Here is a 25,228-nt window from a genome sequence, read left to right on the forward strand (position 1 = left end):
ACTCATAGTGACCCTGTAGAACAGAGTAGAACTGCCCCATAGGGCTTCCAAGGAGTGACTGGTGGATTCAGACTGCTGATCTTCTGGTTAGCAGCCAAGTTCTTAACCACTATGCCACGAGGGCTCCAGTATTTGCTTATAAAATATGTTGATTCTAGTACGTAGGAAAGGCATCATTAGAAACTAAGGCTCAGAAAGATTTGGCCCAAGCAGGTCAGTAATAGAGTTGGGAACAGAACCCAGGTCTTCTGGCTCCTGGTTCAGAACTTTTTAAATTGCAGCAACTGCTTCTGTGTACCCCAGGTCCATTCTCATGGGTCTTATACTCTCGGGAGTTGCTTCTGTAGCGCTCTGAATAGTGGTGGATCACAGCTGAGACACAGAAGACAGAGCCAGGAGCTTCCCGAGTTCAGTGTGAAGGCTATGTCTACATAGACATTAGAGATCTTGGCTACTGGCTAGCCTCTTTGCTGCTTCTGGCTGTTGTGATTGCCGCCTCCGGCTGTTGTGCTAGCTGTTGCCAGCCTTTATATCTGCGGCTTCCAGCTGTTGTGCCACCTCCCACAGCCAGGCAGCTTTGTTCTTCATGGTGGTCAGAGTCAGAGGTGGATAAACAATCTGCTACACTCCGCCCCCAAGCTGGCCAGGCCCCTGGGGAAGGAAGCAGGCCAATGCTCTTGGAATGGTTTGTTGCTGCCCCACCCAAAACACATGCACTCTTTCCTCTAGAGGGTACTATTTCCCCAAAACAGTCCCAGCCAGATACCAGAATTCTGAAGACAAGTTAAGACCAGCCTCTGAGTGGTGATCTCCTCTAAGACTTGAACTAAAGATTGTTCTTTCCTGGAGACGAAGTCCAGCCATATCTGCAGTGATGTCCAACATGTTCCCTCAGAAAATACTATTCCCACTTACTGCTTCAGGTCTGTAGCTTTACTAGCTTTCTTTATTAGAGAGCCTTTGAGTCATTGATTCCCTAGAATGAATGCACTTCTCAAAGCCTTACTTGAGTATAGGGCTGCTCTTGAGTAAAGACACTGCTCTTGTGATTATCATGACCAAAATTGATCCATGGCTCCCCACTGCCTTTAGGATTAACTGCAAGCCTCTTAGCACACCATTCAAGGCCCTTCATGATTTGGTCTTCACTTGCTTCTTCCCTTTACTCTTGACAATCCTCCACAGGTACCTCAGACTCCAGCCCTGTAAAGAGCCTCACGGTTTCATTCCTTTCTACCTTTGGGCGTGCTTTTCCACTGCCCCACTCTGTGCCAACCTGACGACCTCCTGCTTATCTTTCAAAACTTAGATCAAGTGTTAGTTACCCTCTTTGAAGGCTTTCCTGGTGCTCTCAAAAAAATAGTTCATCTTCTCTGCCCCCCACCACTCCACCCTAGTACAGGTTTACGAACATGATCTTGTGTTGTTCCTATTTCAAAACATCATAATGCTTTGAAATGGTTTGTTGACCATCCATGAGCTCTTAATTTGAGGCCCAGAACTATGACTTTCATCAGTTCCCCCAAGCCTAGTACAGTTTGTAAGACAGACTGAGTAAATCTGCTTAATGTGGACAGCTGAGGCCCCAGTGAAGGCTGCAGCCTTGGAGCACCTCACAGGAGACACCTAGCTTACAGAGACCTTCAGGCAGAGCCATGGTGGAGTGGGAGGGGACCCAAGTTTACCTGGCTTCACTAATGCTACAGAGGTTTCAAACACCTCTTCCAAACGGTGGGAGAAAGAAAGTCCCAGGACATCAGTCCCAGCTCTCATCTGGGTCAACTGTCCCCTTTGCAGGAGGGTGGAGAGGGAGAATGAGCCTTGTAGGTAGCTATGGGGTATTGGAGTGACTGTGCTAAACTGGGGGACTAGAAAAATTGCTTCAGCTGCCTCCCAGGGGCAGCAGGTGGAGGGGGAAGGAAAAAGCTGTGCCCATTCTCCCAAAACCTGTGGGGATGGAGGGGCAAGGAAGGGACTGTGAGGAAAGAGCTTTATATATTTTCTCTGTGGCAAAAGCAATTTGACAGAAAGCAGCTTTGGGATCCTAACAGCCGGAATTATGACTAAGTTGATACCTCTGTATGCCACCAGTACCTCAAATGCATTCATTTGCAAATACTAACAAATCCCCTTTCTTCTTCTACCTGCTCCCTCTCTTTGGTTCCCTAAAGAGTTAATGGCGCCATCATCCTCCCAGTTACCCACACTCAAAATTTTGGGATCCTCTCAAACTCTTCCTCCTTCATCCCAGCATTCATCTGATGCCACGTGCTGTGGATTTATTGCCTGTGTCTCCTCCCCTTCATCTTACCGTCTTACTTCATGTCTTTAATACCTTGGCTGAGTCAATGCATCAGCCTTCTACTCATCTCCTATCTCCATTCTTTCTCTCCTCAGATCCATCCTACACTGCTGCTGGATTACTCCTCCTCAATTACACCTCTGATCGGGAATCAATGAACCAACCTTTATCCAGTACTATACAAAGCACTTTCGCATTTTGTTCTCAGGGCATTCCTATGGGGAATTAAGATTATAATCCTTATTTTATGAATAAGGAAACTGAGGTTCGGAGAGATGAAGTGATTCGCTAAATTGTGGAACTGAACTCATGATCGGGCCCTCTGTCTCCCAAGCCCACGTGCTTCTCATCACACTATAACTGCCTCAGTGCCTTCGCCAGCCCCAAAACATGGTCATGTCTCCTCATTATAAAAAAAAAGGCCAAACTCAGTCTGACATAAGGGCTTTCCATGATCTGCCTCTAAACCTCCTTTCCAGCCTTCTTTCCTACCACTTCTCTCCTGTGACAAGCTTCAGGCAAACCAATATTCCCTGCTCTCTTTACCTACCACATGCCTTCCTGCCTTCATGTGACTGTTGATGCTCTTCTCTCTTCCCGGCCTCCTGTTTCTCTTACCTCTACATATTCAGCTCTCACCTTTCAGAGCCCAAGTCTAGTGGCCCTTCTCCCATGAGGTCTTCTCTAATCCCCGTGGTTGTAAGTAATATCTCCCTTTTCTGAGTTTTCATATATGTACATACATATCCACAACACCTTTTATGGAGCCCTGGTGATGCAGTGGTTAAGAGCTCAGGCTGCTAACCAAAAGGTTGGCAGTTTGAATCCACCAGACGCTCTTTGGAAACCTTATGGGCAGTTCTACTTTGTCCTTTAGGGTCACTATGAGTTGGAACCAATTCAACAGCACCTAACAACAACAACACCTTTTATGGCACATCTCTTGGTATGTGGCATATCGTTTGTCTTCTACTACAAATAAGCTATTGAAAGAAGGATCCACGCATAATGTATCTTAGTTACCCTAAAGACGAGCTCAGCGTAGGTGCTAGCTCATAGTAGGTGCTCAAGACATATTTTATGAGTGATGAGTGAGTAGCTGGGGATTACTGACCTGTGGTGACAGTCCTGTACTCCTGCAGCCATAGGGGCCAATCTCAGTGAATCAGGAACGAGCTCCATGCTACAGCAGGGCTGAGGAGATATGGAAGCTATTATCCTGAGCAGGATGAATGGAACTTCACTCTGGTCCAGAGCCTCTCATCTTAGGGCCCTCTCACTCCTCCTTCTTGATGATATTTTCTCTTCTGGTGTTTTCTGTCTTTCCTTATACGTGTAGAAATTCTAATAAACTAACCGTTTTTGCTGTTGTGTGCTGTTGAGTCAATTCCAACTTATAAGAACCCTATAGAACAGAGTACAACTGCCCCGTAAGGTTTCCCAAGCTGAAAAATTTTACAGGAGCAGATCTCCAGGTCTTTTAGGTTTGAAGGTATTCCTGAACCAGTCACTTGTTGGGTATAGATAAATAAACAGGTGGATAAAAATAGCAAATTACAGTACCTGCTCACTGTCCCAGTATCTATCCGTCATGCTTAAGTGCTATGTGTCGAGAGAGCCCTGTATACAGAGAGGGAGGTTTTGAGTACTATCAGCCTCAGAACCTGAGGCCAGGCTGGTCTCTAAGCCCACACGTATCCTAGACAGCTAAGCAAGGTCCATGCTCATGTATAGCATTCTGGATATGAAGGAGAGACTCAGGCACAAGGATGTTTCAGACCCTGCTAGGAGCTAAGAGGCCACATTGCCTGGTGGAAAGTGTGCCGGACAGGGAAGCAAAAAACTTAGGTACCAATCTGAACTCTGCCACTGACTAGCTGAGACCTTGGGCAAGTCACTAAACCTCTCAGGCCTTTATCTCCTTAATTGTGAAGTAAGGAGGTTACATTGACTCCAGACTTCCCAGAGCAGGACATGTACCAATGTGCCAGAAGGTATGCAAAGCCATGGGATAAATTTAATTTTTCCTGAAGTATCAGTTTTACTTAAAGATTTTGAGGGAAAATATTATTTTAATATTAAACAAAAAAATGTATTATAGAGTAGAACGAAAAATTTGCATGATTCTAAAGACAAAACAGATTTCAAAGATCCCCAACGGGTGTATCTGGCAGTTTGTGGCTAACCCTTTGTATCTTCTGGGGCGTAAGTTCCCTCTCCTTGCGTTTCAGAATGAGTTGCTGGGTAAATTTGGGAGGCTCTGTGTTCGAGAATTCGTAAGATCACTGCCTGCTTTAAAACTGTATGTCTAGCCTGAGTTCCTCCTGCTGCAGCAGCTCCTGTTTTTCCCACTGGCCTTGGTGGAGGGAGGAAGTAGCTACTCAGCCTCCTGTCACCAACCATATCATCTCTTCATTGGATGCCAGTTCCAACCTGAATAGGGAGTTCTGACTTTAGAGGCCTCCAGAAGGAGATCAGCTGCACTGAAATGAGGCATTTCTAGGCTTCCAAGTGTTCTTAATGAGAGGAAGAGAAGAGAAAGGAGAGGCGTCTAAGATGAAGGTCAGTAAGAAAAGCACTGTGGGATTATGTAAGCCCTCAAGGTTGGAAGAAGAATGGAGTTGGGTTTGGGGTTCCTTTCAAACTCGATGTCTTTATTCATTAATCTCCCTCCTGCTCTGCCCCCAAGAGAATAAACAACTAGAAATGGAGCCAGATGCACACAAATCTTGAGGTGAGGAAAGAGAGGGCAATGTGTGTGCCCAAGGCCCGACTTCCCAGCTGAGTCACTGTTGCCCGTATCCCCCGCCCCCTGGTCTCCTGCCCCTTTCCCTCCCATCCTCTAGCCCCAGCCTGACACCAAGGTCCTGGCCCAGGGAAGAATAGGCTTTTCTTCCCTTGTGTCAACGTTTGGAAAGCTCTCATAGTCTGATTAAAAGAAAGGATAAAAGCCTTCAAAGGATTTCCTGGGAGCCTGTGACCTCTGTCTGGCCCTTCTGACCCCCCTGTGTGTTTTCTGGTCAAGAGGGAGGGACAAGAGATGGGGCCATGTCAGATGTTCTCCTCAGTCCAGACACCACTCCTGCTGCCAGTGTGGGCTGATCAGGGCCACTTCCCCTTCCCTCACCCCAATCCCCAGGCAGTGCTTTCTGTCCCCCGCAAGAAGGGATCAGTGTTCCTGTAGAAAACTACCCAGAGGGTGGCATCTTGGGGACCCCTCTTTCCCAGGCTGGAGAGGGAGAGGACTTCCTGGCACTGCCTCTTTAATGTACCTGCCAACTCAACCCCTCACCCTGCCCCCTGCAAACCCCTCCCCAAGTCATCACCTGGCCACAGTATCTGCTTCTACCCACCCTCTGGGCTCAGTGGGGGGCCAGTCCTTTGTGAGGAGCTTGGCACTGTGCAGAGTTCATCTGACGGAGTCCGAACTGCTGTCTTCCCAGCCACTGCTCCAGCAATCCGGAGCCTCCTCACTCAGCCCCATCTGGGTCCTTACCTCTGAAGGTGCTGGTAACATCTACTTGGAGATGTTAACCACCCCTCCTCCCCTCGACTCAAGAGCCAGAAAGATCAGTGCTAAGATCCAGGTGGAGGCAATGGCATACACAGGAAGAAGTCCCTGGTAAGACGTGAGATACTGAAAAGTTCCCTAGGATGCTTGGGGAATCTCCTCCGAGGGTCTGGGCTGGGTTAGGTAGAATCAGGGTGAGGAACAAGATGTCTGTGGACGACCTTGTCTTCATGTATCAGCTCTACCCTGGATCTCCAAGCATTTGCCACCTGGCCTAAGCTCCTGGGATTCTCCATAGGGACAATCTATACCCAACTGATCTCCAAAGATATACTGGTTGAGGGGGTCATCTTAGTAGAGAGGTTAGAAGTATTCTTCCAGACTGAGTCCCTTTGGTAGAGTTCATCCCATCCCTCATCTTGGCTGGGCTTCAGCAGAGGGGGCTAGCAAGGCTGAAGATGAGTGGGGGGGGGCCGGGGGGGAAGGGAAGGGGAGGCTCCTGCAAATTTTAAGTTTCATCGGGTCCCTGCCACGCTCCACTCTGTGCTGAAGATTTCCCTCTCCACCACCAGGGGTCAGGGCTCCCCAGTCCCATGGAGCTTGCCTTCTCTCCTAGGCTCTCACTACCCCCACCTCACCCCAGCCCACTCCCTTTATTTATTATTAGGTTGAACCATATGAAATTGCCAGTTTAAAAAAATGGGTCCCATATTGGCAATTTCAAATGGTTCGATCTAATAATATTTAATAAGAAGAAAAATAATAGTAAGAACAACCACTTTCAAAATATGGGGCTCTGTAGTTTCCAAAGGAGCCCTGGTGACGCAGTGGTTGTACCACTTAGCTGCTAACCAAAGAGTCAGCAGTATGAACTTACCAGCCACTAAGTGGGAGAAGGATGTGACACTCTGCTTCCGTAAAGATTTACAGCCTTGGAAACCCTACGATGCAGTTCTACTTTGTCTTATAGGGTCACTGTAAGTTGGAATCGACTCGATGGCAGTGGGTTTTGTTTGGTTTTTTGGTAGTTTACAAAGCAGACTGCCTGTGCAGTGCCAATGGTTAATGTATTTGGCTGCTAACTGAAAGGTTGGTGCTTCGAGTCCCCCCAGAGGCACTCAGAAGAAAGGCTTAGAAATCTACACCCAAAAAATCAGCCATTGAAAACCCTATGGGGCACATTTACTTTGACACACATAGGTTGTCATGAGCCAGAATGGGCTGTATGACAACCGTTAATAGTAGTGGTTTACAAAACATTTTAGAAACAATTACATTCGATCCACACAGCCACAGTAGGTGGCAGTTAAAGCTGCAGGAAGCTCACTCCAAGATCACAGCTGACCTTCCAATCATTAAATCCAAGGACATTTTCTCAGTCCTCAACCCCAACAGTCTCTACAGCATTTGCAACTGATGACAAGCCTGTCCGTTCTTGACACTCTTTCCTCCTTTGGCTTTGATTGCAATATGGTGGAAATCCTCTGGCTTTGTAGACCTTGGCTACCCATTAAGTGGCTTTACCACTTCTAGGCTTCATGATTTGGGACAAATCAATTTAACCCCTGGTCCAGGGAGTTTCCATTTCCTTTATCCTAAAAAAGTCTAATAATGCGTTTTTTTTTTTTTTTTTTAATGCGTACTTCACAGAGGTGATGAGAGAACTGAATGAGACCAGATACGCAGGAGCACTTCATGAGTTGTAAAGCACTAAATACATGGAGAGTCTCATCATTACTCTCTGAAATTATGTTCTCCAGGTTCTCTCTCTGCCTCTCTGTTTACTTGGGATACTCCTTCCTTACTGTCATCTCTCCTTTCCCCCGTAAATGCTGGTGTACCTCGGGGACCCATCCTTGGCTCTCATCTCTAACTGCTCTTCTCTCCCTCGCTCAGCTGTTCTAACCACTCCATGGTTTCCACCTGACCTCTGCTTTGTGTGTCTAAGTACTAACAGGCTCCCCCTATCTGGAGCATTGCAACTTTAATGTGTTCAGACTCATGTCCTCCCTCCTCAAAAGAAAGTCCCTTTTGTATTTCCCCTCTTGTTCAAAGAATCCAGTTGTTACCCAAGATAGAAACCTTAGAGCCATCCCTGTTTTCTCTCTTGCCCTGAACCAGTAGGTCACTACCAGTAAGCAGTTGCCGTTGAGTCGTTTCCAACTCGTGGTGACCCCATGTGTATCAGAGTAGAACTATGCTCCATAGGGTTTTCACTGGCTGATTTTTCAGAAGTAAATCACCAGGACTCTCTCCTGAGGCACCTCTGGGTGGATTTGAACCACCAACCCTTTGCACCATCCAGAAACTCCAATTGGTCACTATGCACTGCCATTGATTCTGACTCAGAGTCACCCTACAGGACAGAGTAGAACTGCCCCATAGGGTTTCCAAGGCTGTTATCTTTACGGAAGCAGACTGCCACATCTTTCTCTCACAGAGCCACTGGTGGGTTCTGACTGCCAAGCTTTTGGTTAGCAGCTGAATGCTTAACCACTGCACCACTGGGACTCCTTAGTTGGTCACTAGGTCTTGTCAATCCTGCCTTTGTGGGCCTTCTCTCCATCCCCTCCGAGACTGCCCTAGTTCAGTCTCCTGTTCTCTTTCACCTGATATGTTGCAATGATCTCCTGGTCCTCCAGCCCCCAGGCTCACCTTCCTCACTCCTTCCCTCTCAGCTGTCAGAGTGCCTTTCTACAACACAATCCCATCTTGTCACTCCCAGCTTTAAATCTTTCAATGAGTGCCCACAGCTTTTGTGATGAAGCCCAAATGTGTTGACATGGCATTCAAAATCCTTTGCCATCTGACTCCACCTTACTTTGCACAGTCTATACTTCATGCACCCCATATTCTGGCCATGTAGAACTATCTTCCATTCATCGAACGTGGCCTGCACCCCACTTGCCTGTCTCCACGCCTTTGCTCATGCATTTCCCTCTGCCTAGATTGCTGTCTTCCTGCCTCCCAGCATCCCCCCATCTCTTCCCTTCAAAGTCTTTTTCGTCCTTCAAGGCTCTGTTCCAACACCCTCTCTGTGTGGGGCCCTCCCTAGACTCCCAGGTAGAAGCATTTACTTTCCCTTAGTGCTCCTGGAACATTTTGCCACATCGTCAACACGGCACGCCTCCATTCCTCTCAGTAGACTGTGAGCTCTCTGAAGGCAGACACTGTATATCTTACTCATCCTTTTAAACTGGTGCCTTTGAACTTAACCTAATTAATTCGTATAGAGGAAGGACTTAAACTTGAAATCCCTGGCTCTGATTCTGGGTCAGGGATGTCAAACATACAATATGTGGGCCACCATACCCCCCCCCAAGCAGATATCACTAACTTATCATAGTACTTTTTTTCTGGCTGAATCTCAAAATTTTTCTCAACACAGTGATAGAGAGCCATTTCCAATCAAATGGAGTTGGCTTAACAAATAGAACCTATTTGTTATCCTGGCAGGTCTGGGGTTATAGCCAAAAGTCCCTATTCTTCTTTCCCACTCTTTGCCACCCCGGTCTGTGTCATTTACTAGCTACGGGAACTTCAGTCAGTCTCTTAATCTCTCTAGGGCTCAGTTTGCTCATCCAAGGAGACATTGTGTGGTCAGGATTACACAAAATAAAGCATGTGAAACCTGTAAGGCTCTTATGCAAATATAAGATTACTATTATCCTAATTTGCAGATGAAGAAAAAAAAATATCTACTGAATTAGAGAAACAAAAGCTCAGAGAGGTAAAGTAAGTTGCCTGCATTTATTTAACGGCCACTCAGAGCTTCTGACTCCAAGCCCAGTGGCCACTGCACTTGCACTGTCTCCCACACCCCCGTGGGCTTGATGATGCTACAGCTACGTCACTGCCCTATTTCTCCTACTCCCTTCCTCTCCCTAGGGTAACAGTGATTTGTGGGGTAGGATTTAGTATTACTCTAGAGTTGGAGGGGGGTTCCAACTCACTAGTCTTCATCCCAAGGAGCCCTGGTGGTGCAGTGGTTCAATACATGGCTGTTAACTGAAAGGTCGGCAGTTCAAACCCACCAGGCGCTCTGTAGGAGAAAGATGTGGCAGTCTGCTTCCACAGCCTTGGAAACCCTATGGGACAGCTCTACTCTGTCCTGTAGGGGCGCCAGGAGTTGGCATTGACCCGACTGCAGTGGGTATCTTCATTCACCCCACCTCCTGATGATTCGCTCCCTCCAAAACCTTCTCAACCTGCCAAGGGGTGGGGAAGGTGTGTGGTGAGGGATATTGAATAGAGCTAAGTTCCTCAGTTACTGCCCTTCAACCCCTTGCCCTTCCCGTGTGTCCCAGCCTCAGTGGCTCCAGGCAGCTGGCAGGCTTCTCAAAGCCCAAGATGGCCAGGTCCAGGGAGGGAGATAAGGCTCTTGGGGTGGAGGCCAGTGAGCCACTGATGTGCCACCAGATCTGTCACCAGAGTCTGGGAAACTAAAAAGGGGCCAAGCTGATAGGACCTGCTCCTTGGGGTACCAGAGCCCAAGGGGGCCATGTTATTGCCCACGTGAGAGAAAAGAGGGAGGCAGACTCCATCCAGCTGTATACTTTCTCGTCTGTGATCTTATAAGGTGTGCGGGCTAGTGATGAAGGAGGTCTTAGACCTAGTCGGTCGGGGGCCTAAGAGGCAGTGTGGGGGCAGGAGGAGCCAGAAGAGTCACTCGCCAGTGTGGAAGTACCCCCAGGGGAGCCCACACAGGGCTCATTATGTCCGCCCCTGCTCCTCCCAGGAAGGGCCATCCCCACCTTCCCAAACAGGAGAATCTTTTCTGAACCAATTCGTAACCTGTGTTTTGTTCACCTCTGTGTCCTCCTCAGTGCCTGGTATAGAGCTTTGCCTAGGTCTTGTTTTATTTAAAAGAACTTCTAGAATTGATGCTCTACATTACTTTTTCTTCCCTCGGGCCCCTTTTCCAGTGTGTACTGTTGTCGTTAGCTGCCGTTGAGTCGAATTTGGCTCAGAAACACCCCATGTGGCAGAGCAGAACTGCCCCACAGGGTTTTCTTAGCCGTAATCTTTACGGAACCAGATTGCCAGTCTTTCTCCTGAGGAGCCCCTGAGTCGAGTCAAACCTCGACCTTTCAGTTAGCAGCCATCTGAGCCACCGGGGCTGCTTTCCAGTGAGGGACATCCCTAATGATTATTGGGAAGTCCTTCCTCTGAGTTTCCCATTGCAGCTTCAACTTTTGGACACTTGGGGGCACTGACTCAGTCTCCCCATTAGCTTTTCCTCTAAGCTGAAAAGGCATCTTAGTTTCCCTCAGTCCTCACTCCAAGCTGTCCCCAGCCCCATTGCCATCAACATTCCCCGACTCTCTAGAGTGAGGGTGGCCACTAGGGAAAATGAGGCTCACGAAGGGTACCCCATGCTTAGCAGAAGTGCCTCAGTGCAAGAAGTCCAAAATCTTCTGTGGGAAGTAGACTCCCTCTTTCATAGTGGGAAAGGAGAGAGGCAGACAGCTGCAGGCCTGAGGACTCTGGACTCGGAGCTTCTCCCTGGACCAACCAGGTCCTTCTGTGGAGCCCAGTGCTTCCTTGTGCCTGTGTGACACTCCCTATCCAAAGACAGGAAGACTGAGTCTTGGCAGGGAGGGAGAAGGAAAATTAAGGAAAGGAAGATGGAACCCAAGGAACCCCATTGCTAAAGTCCCTAGAGTTGTAGGTGGGACAGAGTCTAGCGTCAGCATCCTCTGTCATCCCCCTGCTCCCCTGTCATGCACCTCTTTACCTTCCAGCCACACTAAATGGCTCTCAGCTCCAGAACAGGCCAGGCTTTCCCTTATCCAAGGGCCTCCCCTCCCCCACCTTTCCTAGGTCATGCCTTGTACCCAGAAGGTTCTTCCTGTTGAGCTAAAATTTACCTGCTGCTGCCCTAAGCAGTTTATTCTTGTTCTTTGCAAATGCTGGGGCCCACACTTCCCCTCCCCACTTGCTTAGTTAATTTTTACTCCTCCTCCAGGCCCCAGCTGAGATGCCACTTTTTCTGGGAAGCCTTCCCGGAGGTCCCCATCGCAGTGTAGGTTAATGCCCCTCCTCTGTGTTCCCACAGCACCACGAACTTCCTCTGTCTCTGCCTGTACAAGATGCCAGGTATTGTGCTGAGTGTTTACAGGCACCACATCATCCTATCCTCCCTGGGAGGTCGGTAATACCATTGCCCTCTTGTTGTTGTTGTTAGGTGCCATTGCGTCGGTTCCGACTCATAGTGACCCCGTGTACAACAGAACGAAACACTGCCCGGTTCTTTGCCAATCTCAAAATCGTTGTTATGCTTGAGAGCATTGTTGCAGCCACTGTGTCAACGGGAGGGCCCCAAGTGCAGCCCTCTTATGGGTGGCGTGGAATCCAGGACTTTGAGAGGTTAGCTAATGTGCCCAGGATGTCTATAAGTAAGCAGTGAACCCAAGGCTGCGTAAACCAAAGTCTGTGCACGTCATCTCGCCAGTGTGCTGTGTCATAGAACGCTGGGGCCAGGAGGCCATTAGTGGTCATCTGGTTTAATCCCCCCATTTTACTGAAGAGGAAGCCAAGGCCTAGAAAAGCTGGATGACTTTCCCAAAATCACACAGCTAGGTAGTAACAGATGTTATTTTATATGGGAATCAGAGCAATAACCCTGGCCTTCTGCCTCATTCCAACTTCTGCTTTCCTATAAGATCCTTTTCTCCACCCTGGAGTCCTGAAGGGTCAGTGGTGTGGAGTCAACCTTGGAACATGATCCCACTGAGCTCTCCCCCAGCCATCACCACATCACCAGCGGTAGCCCAGTATGTATAGGTTGTGCCCCTCCCACCTGGCAGGTCTCAGGGGGCCTTCCCAACCCCTCCCGCAACAGCTGGCCCACAAATATGCCAAGAGGAGCCACAATAAACAGCAAATAGCAGGGCCCAGGAGGAGGGGACACATTCAGTGATGCTCTCTGCTGGGGGCTGTGAAAATGGTCCCGGGAGTTCCTTTGAGACAGTAGAACATCCCACAGCCCCCCAGGTTCCAAGGGTCATTCAAGCTATCTCCCAGGCCAACTAGCATTTGCTCAGTGGGAGACTACTGGCGGCCCTCTCCTTATCAGAGATAGTGAATTCTCCACCTCTCTCTGTTCCTCCCGTTGACCTTTACCAATTGTCCTTGAGTCAACTCCAACTGGAAATCCTGGTGGCGTAGTGGTTAAGTGCTATGGCTGCTAACCAAAAGGCTGGCTGTTCAAATCCGCCAGGCACTCCTTGGAAACTCATGGGGCAGCTCTACTCTGTCCTCTAGGATCGCTATGAGTTGGAATTGACTCAACAGCACTGGGTTTGGCTTGGTTTTGGTTCGATTCCAACTCATGGCAACCCCATATGTATCAGAGCAGAAATCTGCTTCATAGGGTTTTCGGTGGCTTATGTTTTCAGACATAGACCACCAGGCCTTTTTTCTAAGGCACTTCTGGGTGGACTTGAACCTTCAACCTTTCGGTGAGTAGCCCAGCACACATACCCTTTGTGCCACCCAGGGACTCTCCTCCCTTTACCTAGGCAATACCTTATACCCAGAAAGTTCTTCCTGTTAAGCTTAAATTTACCTGCTGCTGCCTAAACAATTTATTCTTATTTTTACCCTTGGTAGAGATGGTACTCTGAACCTATAATGTGTATTCCGGAAATTGAGATAACTTCCCTGACAGGTATCCCCTCATTTCCCTTTCCTTCTCAGGGCTCCTGGTTCCACACACGAAGAGCAACCTCCGAGCCTTACACGGAGAAGGCTAGGGGCTCTACAGTCACTCCTGGGAGGGATTCTCTCTGCCCTCCTTCCTCAGTTTCCACGTATTCCTTATCCACATTCCTCACTTGATAAGGATGGGGCTGGGGCACGAAACCACTGACCAGATACAGAATTATATTCAGAGATAAGGGTCTCACTGCCCTCTCACCTGCCATAATGAACTGCCCTGAGTACAGCAAGAAGAGTTGAAGCTATACTTTGGGAAGGCTCTTTCCCTAGTATTTGGAGAGGCCATTTGGAGGCAGAAGAACCACCTCAGAGTATAAGGGCTGGGGCAGGCGTGTTCATGCATTAAAGAAGCCAGAGAGGATGAAGCTGAACCCAGCAGCCAGAGGGGGAGCATTCTAGGTAAGGAGTGGGAGACAGAGGCAGAGTAGAAGGGTCCGGGGTTCTCCTGTACAATTCTGACCTCAGGAAAACATCATGGAGATGTGTGTTCAATGATATTTGAAGATGAGCAGAAGTAATGTCAACCTAGCTCCCTCTCTATGGAGTTTCTGCAGCTGTGACCCCACCTACCACCCCAGATCCCAGCACTATTGTGCAGTCAGCCCTCACACCTCTGGGATCCTGGTGTGTCCTCCATGGCTTCCCTTTTGAGGGTGTCTACTCCAGACTGCCAGAAGATGCTCCAGACCAGAACAGCAGGCGAGGCATAGACACCCCCCCTGATCCTTGTACAGACGTAAGGGTATCAGCAGGGTAGATCAGAGCCAGAGATTAGGAAGGACTTAGAGTTGATAAACCAAAAACCAGTTGCTGACGAGTTGACTCTGACTCATGACGACCCCATGTATGTCAGAGTAGAACTGTGCTCCACAGGGTTTTTAACAGCTGATTTTATGGAAGTAGATCACTAGGCCCGTCTTCTGAGGACCTCTGGGTGAACTCGAACCTCCAACATTTTGGTTAGCAGTCTATCGCATTAACCATTTGCATTTGCACCCCCCAGGGACTCCTTGTAATCAATAAAGATCTCAAACTCTAAACCCTAGCCAAGAAGGCTAGAAGGGTTCTCTCTGCTTTGGTCCAAAGTCAGTAGCAGGAGTGGAGCCAGTGGGAGAGTAGGAAGAAAAGGTGGTAGGTGCCTAGAGGTAGTGGAAGGATCCAGGTGACCTTCTGAGGTTCTTTCTCGACCCAGACGCATATTTAAGGTTCCTGTACCACTTGTTCTTCTCCCCACCCCAGCAGAGCCTCCATTCCTTCTCAAGAAGCTGGGTAAGAGACAGCTCTGTTAAAATTCCACATGGGGGTGGGTCACCTGAGTGAAATGAAGAGACATGGTGCAAAAAAACCTAGAGGCAAGAGACCTCTGTTCTAGTCCCAGCCTTGCCACTAACTACCTGGACACTTTATATCACCTTCCAGAGCCTTTCTATAAAATGAGGAAATGACAACTTCCCCCTCTACTGCACAGGCCTGTGAGGAGCTATGCTGTACCCGAGTGTCCTGGGCAAGTGGAAGGATGGTCATGCTGCACCTGTGCTGGGCGGGCTGGGCTTTGGTCACTCACACATAGCTCCTGCCCCGTGTGCTTGGCTCAGCCCTGGGCCGAGGTCGTGGCCCATCCTATTCTCCGTGGTTGGGTGTGGGTGGGGAGCCACGCTCAGAGGTAAGTGGAGGCTGCCTCCATGGTTAACGTATAAGCAGGTTCAGTCTAGGGCAGCAGGACGTTCCCTGCCCCAGGGCCACATTCTCGAGGTCACAACAAGTGCAAACTTGTTATAACCTGTGTCAGAGCAGCAGGGGGCAGCAAGGGCATGGGGGTGGTGCCTGAGGCCGGCAGAGGTGGGTGTGCAGGTGCATATGTGTGGGGGGGGTGGCACGGACACGTGGCCGCCTGGGTCGCGGTACTGTGTCTGGGTCATCTGCTGGGCGGGTGGATGGGAGTCGTGTGTGGGGCTGCATAGATGAGTATGTGCCTGTGTGTCTCTGCATATATGAGCCCGAGTGTGCCCTGTGGGGGAGGGGAGGGGACATGGGCAGCCCTGGGCCAGCGCCGGGTGTGTGAAGCACAGAAGTGGGCAGGCTGTGCGTGCCCATTCCCCTTCCCTGGCCTCACCAATCCGCATTCCAGCGCCATCCACAGACTGCCTCTGCGCCCTAGAAGCCAGAGCCTCTCCCCTCCGGGTGCCCCTCCACAGCCTGCTCCACTGACCACCCATCTCCACAGCTTGTCCAGGCCGTGAGGGGGGGTAGCCTCCTGCCCATCCCCCCTGGCCCTGGGCCTACTCCCCCACACTCTGGGCCCTCCGGACACTGGGGCGGGTGGGGGGTGTGGGGGGAGGCTCTGAAAGCAGGTGACTGTTTGGGGGAACTCGGGGACAGAGCCCCCATTGTGCCCGCCCCAGAGCCGCCTCAATGGAGCTGGCTGGCACAAAGGGGCTTTGACAATGGGCTGGACATTAGTATGCCGAGCCAGCCCCTCAGCCCTCTCCCTGTCCCACAGCCCAGGGGCGGGAGTTGGGGGGCTGCTGGCGGAGGGTGTGGGGCAGGCCTGGGCCCGAGGACATCTCAGCCCACAGGCTTTCCTGGGGGCACGGCCCAGGAGGCAGGGGAGGGGGACTAGACCAGGGCCTCCAAACCTGCCACTCACCAGAAAGGACTTTCTGGAAAAAGCCACAGGGATAGGAGGGTGGAGGGGGAGGGACTGTGGGAGACCAGGCCCCTCGGCCCCAGGTTGAACTCTGGAAAGAAGTTCGTGGGCAGCCTGAGCCCACCCACATTTTGCCTCAGTTTTACCATCTACTCAAGGGAATTGTGTGGGTGGGAGAGCAAAAACAGAACAATAAACAGCAAGATCTCAAACCTAAGCCCGGACTGCGGTGGAGGCTATATCTCAGAGTTATCAGGGCTGGGGTGGGATCTGAACCCCCAGGATGCAAAAAGGGTATGTGCTCAGGGTTTGGGGTATTTGGGCTTCTACTTCTTTGAGGTCACACGCTCATATCCGCCACCTGCTGTGCTTTCAGAGGCTGAGGAAGCAAGTGACACGGGAAGGAAGGAGGAGTGATTAGGGACAAGGGCCCCCTGCCCATGTGCAAGCTTCTAAGGAGCTCCGCCTGAAAAGCCAAGATCCAGGAGTAGCTCTTCCCTAGTGTGTGCGTGTCCGCCTCTCTTATCCGTCTCATCTCCCGCTCAGGGAGCCCCAGCACCATCCCTACCACCATTAACACTTTCAGCACCACTGATCCCCTTTCTGCTCTGTGGCACCACAGCACAAAGGAGAGGGGTAGAAGAGAGGGGTCCTGGGCCTGGAGTGGCGAGTAAGCCAGAGCAGAGCGATGACCTGGGAAGAGGTTGCAGGCAGTGAGCAGGGAGGAGCCACCACAGGAAAGTTAATATCATATCGCTCAATCAGACTTCCTGGGCCCTGGGCCAGTAAGCCCCCTGGAGAGAGAGCAGGCTATCAGCCACCTTGGGTAAGGGGATCACCTTATAGAACTGCTTTTCACAAGGCAAGACAGAAAACTCTGTGTTCAGGAATATATTCTCGTGATCTGCTTTGTCCTCTTTTCAGTTGCTGTGGACTCAGGAAGTCCTCCATGCTATCTGCCCTCAAGACTTCCTGCTGTTCTGCTACTACAGGCCCTGGATGGCTCACCTGGGATTGCTGGGGGAAGGTAAGGCCAACTTCCTTCCACCTCGCAGCATCTTGTTTTTTTTTCGCAAAGGGTCAGGTGGAGAAAGTGTAGGGCTAGGAGTTTGAACTCCTGCTTTGGGTTCAGAGCCGAAAAACCCCATTAACTTTCCCTGGGACTTTGCACAAATCTCTTTCCCTCTCTGGGCTGAGAAATCCCCCTCTGTGACATGGGATGATCACCCTGTAGCTCCTTGCCTTCTGGGTCAATGAACAGTGAGTTCAGGGTCAAGGCTCTGGGATTTGGTAAGAGCTCCTATTAATGACCAGTCTTTTACTGGTATTGTGCCATTTAATTCTCAACTCTAAAAAGTAGGAACTTCTTAAAGCCCCATTCTACAGATGAGAAAACTGAGGCACAGAAACGTTAATTTTTTTTTTTTTTTTTTGGTCACACAGCTAATAGTGGTAGAACTGAGAGTCAAGCTCAGGCACTCCCTCCAGAGCGCCACCCCACACTGCCTTCTTAGTGAAAGTATTCGAAAGGCTGTAGGCAGTGGTGGACAATTAGCCGGAGTCGTCAGATTGACCTGGGGTTCTGAAACTAAACAACTTCTGAGGTTCCTCTAAACCCACAGTTCTCAAAGTATGATCCAGGGATCTGGGCGTTCTTGCTCTTTCAGAGGCTGTACAAGGTCAAACCTATTTTTATAATAATGCTAACGCATTATTTTTCTCTTTCCTCTCATTCTCTTGTGAGTGTTCCGTGGACTTTTCCAGAGGCTAGAGGACATATTGCAACACATTGAAAGCAGAAGCAGATATGAAAACCAACTGTCTCCTAGTAATCAGACATTAATGAGATTTGCAAAAATGTCAGATAACACCACTCTTCTTACTGAATTTTTCGTGTGTATATGTGTTTAGAAAAACAGTTTTCATTTTTAAAAAATTTATTTTAACATGCAGTGGGTTTATTATTGTTCTTTTTTAAAGAATTAACAAAACTTGTAAATCGCCTCAATTTTCATTTCTAACTTAGTAAATATCAAGAGATAAAACCAAAAAACCAAACCTAGTGCCACTGAGTCGATTCTGACTCATAGCGACCCTAAAGGACAGAGTAGAACTGCCTCATAGAGTTTCCAAGGAGAGCCTGGAGGGTTCGAACTGTCAACCCTTTGGTTAGCAGCCATAGCACTTAACCACTATGCCACCAGGGTTTCCATCAAGAGATAGAACCTACATAAACAGAAGCTCTTTGGAGTCATCAATAATTTTTAAGAGTGAAATGAGGTCCTAAGATCAAAAAGTTTGAGAACTCCTGTTCTAGACTCAGATACCCTCTCCCTTTCCTCTTGCCAGTTGCCCATGTCTTTTTTTTTTTTTTACTATAGAGTCAGCCAGGGAGGTTCAGATATGAAGAGAAGGTGGGTGTCTGAGTCTAGAAGTTGGGACTGAGATCAGGGGTGGAGTCGAGGGGGACAGTCCCAGAGAGAATGCAATATGAGAGGCCAGGTCTATATCTTGCCCTCACCATGCCACTTGGGTGGTGTCCCCACAGCTCTCCCAGCTGCAGCCACTGCTCAGAGGTATGCTCAAGGCAATGCAGCTGCCCCAGACTGGACCCTAACCTTTTCCTCTTTCCACTCCAGATCCCTCCTGACGAGCCCATTATCAGACAGGAGTCAGGCCTCCCTGGCAAGAAGAGAGGCTCTGTGGGGTGAGGCACCAAGGGCCGGGACAGTCACGTGGTTTTTTGTGTTTGGGCCAGCAGTGCTTAGAGGACTGGAACTTGGGAGTTCTAGGTCTGCTGCTTCTAAGCTCAAGGAGAAACCATCTCCACAGGGTGGGGCAATTGATAGGAGCAGGGTTTCTCCTGGTTCCCCAGAGAGCTGAGTAATAGGGTGTAGATACACTCTACCCTAGAAACCTCACATAAGCCTCTAAAATCAGGAGTTCCCCCCCTCACCCACCCACCCACCTAAGAATTAGCCATCTGAAAGGTTTTCCCTAGAGTCAAGCTGGAAAGTAGCCCACCCTGTGTCTTAGAAGTCAAGCCCTTTGTTGGATACCAAGCGGTCCAGGGAAAGAAGAGATGCCTTGGCTTCAGGGAATTCCCAATTGGACCGTGGCATAGACCCTACCCTAGAGGAGCCCTCAGTCTAATGGGGAAGAAAGGATATCCCTTCCAATGTCACCAATGAATCCTGGACAGTGCAATAGACACAAGGGACAAGCAAGATGTTGAGGAGAAGAGGTTACAAGATGACAGAGCAAACAGAGAAGTAGGAGGGTGGAGATTTGCAGGAGGGATGGGACAGAGAATGGCCTATGTGAGGTCCAGAGTAGGAAGAGGAGTGTGGCTCAGAGGTTATGGACGAATATGCTCCCTGGAACAGAGTCTGAATAGGGCCATCCCAGAAGATGGGGGTGCTAGAGGGGGTGGAGGCAAAAGGCATAATGTATCTTAAAGACTATGGTTGAGCAGTTTTCATCTGATGTCAACGTAGGTGTCTGGGCAAGGAAGGGGCAAGTTCAAACTGAAGCTTCATGATGACAATTTCAGTAATTACTCCGTGCTGAAATAAAGGGAGGGAATGAAGAAGCCAGAGAGGCTGGAGTCAGGGAGGCCGTTAAAGAGGCTGCCGTGGGCACCCAGGCCAGTGGGATGGACGAACTGATCAGGTGACAGAGGAAGGGGAGGCCTGAGGGAAGCTGTAGGGGAAACTGGGGCAGAGAGGAACCGGCAGGATAAGGAGGGGAAGAGAGAGAAGCAGGGCTGTGGGAGACAGAAGTGAGATGTGAGGGAAGAGAGAAGCTGATATGTTCGACTGAAAGAGAAAGATGCTGAGAATGAAGAAAGCCTGTTTGGGGGAATTTTGACAGCTCAGTTCACATTTATTAAATTGAACTTGACACAGGACATCTGCCTGGTAAAAACTTATGGACAGAAGGGGCTATGAGTATGAAGACTGGCCTATCAAAATGAAGACAGGAGCCAATGTTAAGCTTCTTTACAGTTCTCCCTCCTTCTCAAACTCTAGAAGGGTACTCTGCACAAAAGTAAAGAGGAGGAGAATAGAGACTTAGGACTGAATCCCAGAAACCACCACATGCAGGGCTGGTACAAGGCCCAGGAGCCAGGGAAGATGACAGAGTAGAACAGTCAGAGGGACGGGAAAATGCTAATTGCAAGCAATTAAACTGCACTTTTTTTTTCTACATGCATGCTAAGGAGTCCTGATGGCACAGTGGTTAAGAGCTCAAGCTGCTAACTGAAAAGTTGGCAGTTCAAACCCAGTAGTGGCTCCACAGGAGAAAGATATGGCAGTCTGCTTCTGTAAAGATTACAGCCTTGGAAACCCTGTGGGGCAGTGCTCCTTTGTCCTACAGGGTCGCTATGAGTCAGAACCAACTCGACAGCAACAGGTTTGGTTTTTGGTTTTCTACATGCTAAGCGCCATTCCAAACCCTTTACAAATACTGACTCTTTTAATCCTCACAACTATTATTAGCCCCATTGTAAAGATGAGGAGACTTGGGTAGCTATGAAGTGGTAAAACCAGGATTGAAACCCAGGCAACTTGGCTATAAGGCCATGTCCTTAACCACTATGCTTATTACCTCTCGGGCAAGTCCCCTGAAGCCCAGAGCAGAAAGGAACACTGGGACAGCAGTGTGGAGTTACACTGTCCTTCCGCGAAAGGCCTCTTGACAGTCGTCACGATAAACTCTGAGACTCAGCTTCACAGCTCTTCTCTGTCCCTGTAATGATGGGCTTTTTTTTTTTTTTTTGTCCAGAGAGTGGTCTCCATTTCCCAATCTCCATTCCTTTGTTGGGAAGTGCTTCCTGATACCTAACCTAAGTCATTCCAGCTGCAGCCTCAACCATCTCTGCCATTGGAAGAGTTGCAAAACGGCCACATGTACCCTTTCTATGCTACACTTTTTTAGAAGCCTGAAGTCCTAATTAATTTATCTCAAATCCTCCTTCTCCAGCCTCTTTCTCCAAGCCACAAAGTTCAGTTATTCCTTCTCTTCCACATTCCAGAGCCAGCCCCTCCCTTCTCCCACCACCTCAAATCCAGGCTCCAGGCTGGCAGACACCCACGGGAGGGTTTTTCCCACAATCCCTTTCTCTCTGCCCTTTCAAGGTTCTGATGGGGGGAGGGGATAAAGAGGGGCCACTCAGGATGCATCCTTCCCATGAGGAATGGCAGCAACTCGGGTGAAGGAGGGAAAACACTGGACTCAGACCGTGGGAGAAACAGGGTGACGTGGTCAACTTGAAAGGCTCTCATTCTTGGGAGCTGCCGCGGCCAACCACCCTTCACAGGGCACTAAAACTTTTGGATTCCAAATCTCCCATCTCTCTCTAGCCTTTCTGCAGTCTCATCTCAATGGTGTGCCTCGGACTATACCTTCTCTCTGCCCCCTTCCAGGGCCTCACTGCTACCCTGGACAGCTTGGCCCCAGCCTGGACAATCGCACTGACCAGTTAGGCAAGGGAAGAATCTAGGCCGGGAAGGGGCGGGGGAGTAGGAGTGGAGGTTTTCTCTTCCGTCCTAAATAACCTTTGACAGAAAAGTTTAGGGGCTCCAGTGACCAATGTGTCTTCATCTCCCACTAATGTGTGCATCTGGGGTGCAGAAATCAAACATTGGCTAGGAGGCCTGGGAGTCTCCTTTGAGGAAGTGGGTCTTTCTGCATGACTCGCCCTCCAGAGCCCTAATTCCCACATCCTACCAATCCCAGGATGACCCCAGAGGACTCCATCTGAGACCATCCAGGTCCAAGTGTCCCAGTCTCTGGTGCGTAGGCAGGACAAGGGAAGGAAGGCCCCTGGGTCTTCTGCCAGTCCCTTTCCTTCTGGCCCAAGCCAATACCCTAAAAAAGCCAGAGCTGTAAATGAGCTCATGCATGGTGGTGCCGGTGGGGGCCACGAGGTGCAGCTCAGTTGGGTTCAAAGAGGAAATGGGAGATGCCATTGGGCAGACAACTGACCCCCTCCCCCAAACATAAGTCCCCATAGACTGGGTGTGGACAGACTTTTTTCCTCAGGGTAGGGGGCAGCAGTGGGATTCTGCCCTAGAGCCACAGAAGGAATGGGACCATACCCCTGCCATCCCTTCTCCCCCACCCCATCCCCCCGACACACTCAAATTCAGTGGAGTCATTGCCATTTGATATCCACTGAGACAAGTTGGCTGCTCAGGCTCCGGGGTGGGGAAGTGGGGAGATGGCTCAGAAAACAGCAGCTCCTTTCAGGACCCAGGTTGGCAAGGGCTTTGGGAGGCTGGACCAGCCTAGATCACCCCCAACACCCCCTCCCTCTTTCCCTCACTACCACCACCAAACGACTGGGGGGGGGAGGGAATTGGCACTGCCTGGGCCATGCCTACTGCCGCTGCAAACCAGCCTTAGCCCCTCTCCCTGGCATGATGCCTTCCCTCTCTCTGCTTTTTCAAGAGCCAGCTCTGAGCCAGGACACCTGGTTCCTTCTAGACTTGGTCCCCACCTACACGTTGAGGAATTAACAAGCCCAACCCCTCGGCATGGGATGGCGCCCATCATTATGTCAGGAATGTGTTTGGAACCCCTTGGAGATTAGGGAGAAGGTTTCAACAGGAGGCTGAAGGGAACTCAGTAGCAGTTACTGGCCATCTCCTGGGCCTTGATCTTGATACCCAATGCAGCCCTCCTCAGCACCCCACCCAGGGGCACCCCTCACAGAAGGGTACTACATCTCCCATCATCGTACCCCTGCCTCTCAGGACTGCCAAAAGCAGTCCCAGTAGGGGGAAAAAATCCAAACACCATAGCAAGGGCAGGCTAGCCAAAAATCTTTAGTTAGAATTTGTATTGATAACAATACAGTCAGGCTTTCAGGCCTGGCCTTAAATTCAGGTACAAATTTGTCCCGGCTTCACCACTCCTGTGTTCCTATCTGCATCACCCTGCCTGGGACATTTCATTTACTGGGATGAAATCTCAAGATACCAAAAGCCCCTCTCCCACGTTCTCCCAGTTTTGTCCTTCTACCCAACCTGGCGTTCAGCTCCCTCCCCCCTAATGAGGGAGTTCCAACCTTCATCTGTTTTCTCACACAGGTGCCCTTGGTTAGTTCCTGGTGAAGGGAGGGGTGGAATGGAAAGGGGGAAATATCTGTCTAGAGGGTGAATGTTATAGAACTCAATTTGCCCTTCTTACCAGGATCCTTCCCTCCTAGGGAATCTGGGTGTGAAACAGCTGGAGGAGGGGTTAACCGGGAGGGAGGGTCTTGAAGTCGGCGCCAAGTCAGAACAGAGGAAAGGGACTGAGTGGGCAGGGGTCCGGGACAGGCCAGGTACTGCGCCTTCCTAGTCAAAGCGGTATGGTGAGTACATGTTTTTCTCCGCGGGTAAACGAGTGATCTGTGAGTGACAGTGTGTGTCACTGTGTGGGGAGGGGAAGGAGCTGTGCACGGGAGTGGGAGTAACCTGGTGATCCTGGGAGGAGGGGGTGCCGCCTGAGGTCCCTTGTGGGGAAAGCCTAGGTACGTGCCGTGGTCACTCTTAGCTGGGGGAGCTGTGAGGCAATAAACAAGTCTGCCCACTGGGAGGAGGCATCAGGGAAGCCCCTTCCTTAGCCTAGAAGGCTGATGTGACCAGCTTGGGTAAAGTGCCCTTCGTGGGGAGCCCTTCCCAGGAGGGTCAGATGGGGCTGCCCAAGGCGGGAGGTCGGGGAACCGGGACAATACCGCCGAAGCAAGTCAGGGTACGGACCAAGGCGCTGGGGGTCCCGATGTCTCGAGGTGGACAGGACCCCCACGGGGTGGCAGCACTCCATCAGTGCCAGCGTCTTACCTTAGGTCTGGGATAGAGTGGCCCCTCAGATGGGCAGCGGGGCAGCAGGGCCGACGGACGGAGGGGACGGGCAGGAGTAAGGAACGGAGCTGTGCGACGGGCAGGGCCAGAACTCTTAAACCTGGAGCTGGGATCAGATAAGGGCTGGTCCGGGGGCCGGGGCCGGGGTCGGGCGGGTCGGGGGCAGAGCTGGACTGGGCCGGGCCGCCCCCTCCCTCCGCAGCGCCGGAGCCAAACTTTGAGTGAATGGAGGGGCCGGGAGGGGGGCCGGGTGGGCGGGGGCGGGGGTCTCGGGACCAGCCAATGGCAGAGTGGAGCGCCAGGCCCGAGCCGCCGGGATTGGAGGGCTGGGCAGGGGGCGGGGCGCAGGGAGCAAGGAAGGGGAGACCTAGACCCTTGGAGACACAAGACCGAGAGAAATACCCAAAGACAGAGACCCAGACAGACTCAGGGAGAAAGAGAGACGAAAAGACGATACGCGACGCGATAGCAACTGAGTTGACAAGACAACAAGGGAAGAAAGAAGGAAGAAAAGCCAGGCAGTCCTGTCGGAGCTGGAGAAGAAGAGTGGGAGGCAGGCGGGACGGGACTGGGGCCGAGTTAACAGGGTGTCAATCAGTTCAGGACGGGCCCTGCGGCCCTTACTGGGGCAGTGCCTGCCGGGGAGGGTGTTGGGGCGGACTGGGGCTGGGCTGGCCAGGTGGGGGGTGGGGGGAGCTACAGAGCTGTATCCTTCAGCGCATTTGCCGTGCTGGTCACCGTTTCCTAAATCTCAGGTGCGAACTGCACAGAACAGCATCCTTGCCTGCAGCGGCTTCCTCGGGATAAGACCGATAAGAGGAGGTCAGCATACGGAGGTGCTGGAGGCTGCAGAAAGGGAAAGCTCACTCTACTCAGGGGGATCCTGGCAGATATGGGAGGAAAGAGGTGGCCTCTGGTAAGGGCCCTAAGGGGTGCAGAGGATTCAGGTACTGGGAGGCTGTGGGGAGGGCATTTAAGGCGGAGGGAACTGCCTAAGCCAAGTCACGGGGAACATGAAACTACAAGTCTGCTTGGGAAAGGGCAGCAAACTGTTCCATTGGACCAGAGCAGAAGGTGGTGGGTCTCAACCTTTTCATCACCAAGGACTTCTTTCATTATTTGAATCCATGTTTTGAGAGGTTTTTATGCACCATCTCCTTCCTATCCTTGGCATTTATTACAGAAGAAAATAA

General features: G+C 50.5%; 1 protein-coding gene and 1 long non-coding RNA gene across 3 annotated transcripts in view; one reads left to right on the forward strand and one right to left on the reverse strand.

Moving 5' to 3' along the window:
• The window catches only part of KCNJ10 (potassium inwardly rectifying channel subfamily J member 10), a 34,478-nt gene extending 10,296 nt beyond the window's left edge, over positions 1-24,182 (reverse strand). Inside the window, exon 1 of the mRNA XM_003415179.4 lies at positions 24,015-24,182. The gene's annotated coding sequence lies outside the window, so the exon portion shown is untranslated. The remainder of the gene's footprint in view (positions 1-24,014) is intronic.
• LOC135230821 (uncharacterized) overlaps positions 1-25,228 on the forward strand; it is a 44,495-nt gene that overhangs the window by 10,403 nt on the left and 8,864 nt on the right. Inside the window, exons 2-3 of one of the 2 annotated variants that reach the window (XR_010321576.1) lie at positions 17,107-17,209; positions 17,927-18,815. This is a non-coding gene — a long non-coding RNA (uncharacterized LOC135230821). Of the gene's footprint in view, positions 1-17,106; positions 17,210-17,926; positions 18,816-25,228 lie in introns of those variants that run through there. The other variant, XR_010321575.1, reaches the window with a different exon arrangement.

Source organism: Loxodonta africana, chromosome 3 (genome assembly GCF_030014295.1).
Source record: "Loxodonta africana isolate mLoxAfr1 chromosome 3, mLoxAfr1.hap2, whole genome shotgun sequence".
Taxonomy (NCBI): Eukaryota; Metazoa; Chordata; class Mammalia; order Proboscidea; family Elephantidae; genus Loxodonta; species Loxodonta africana.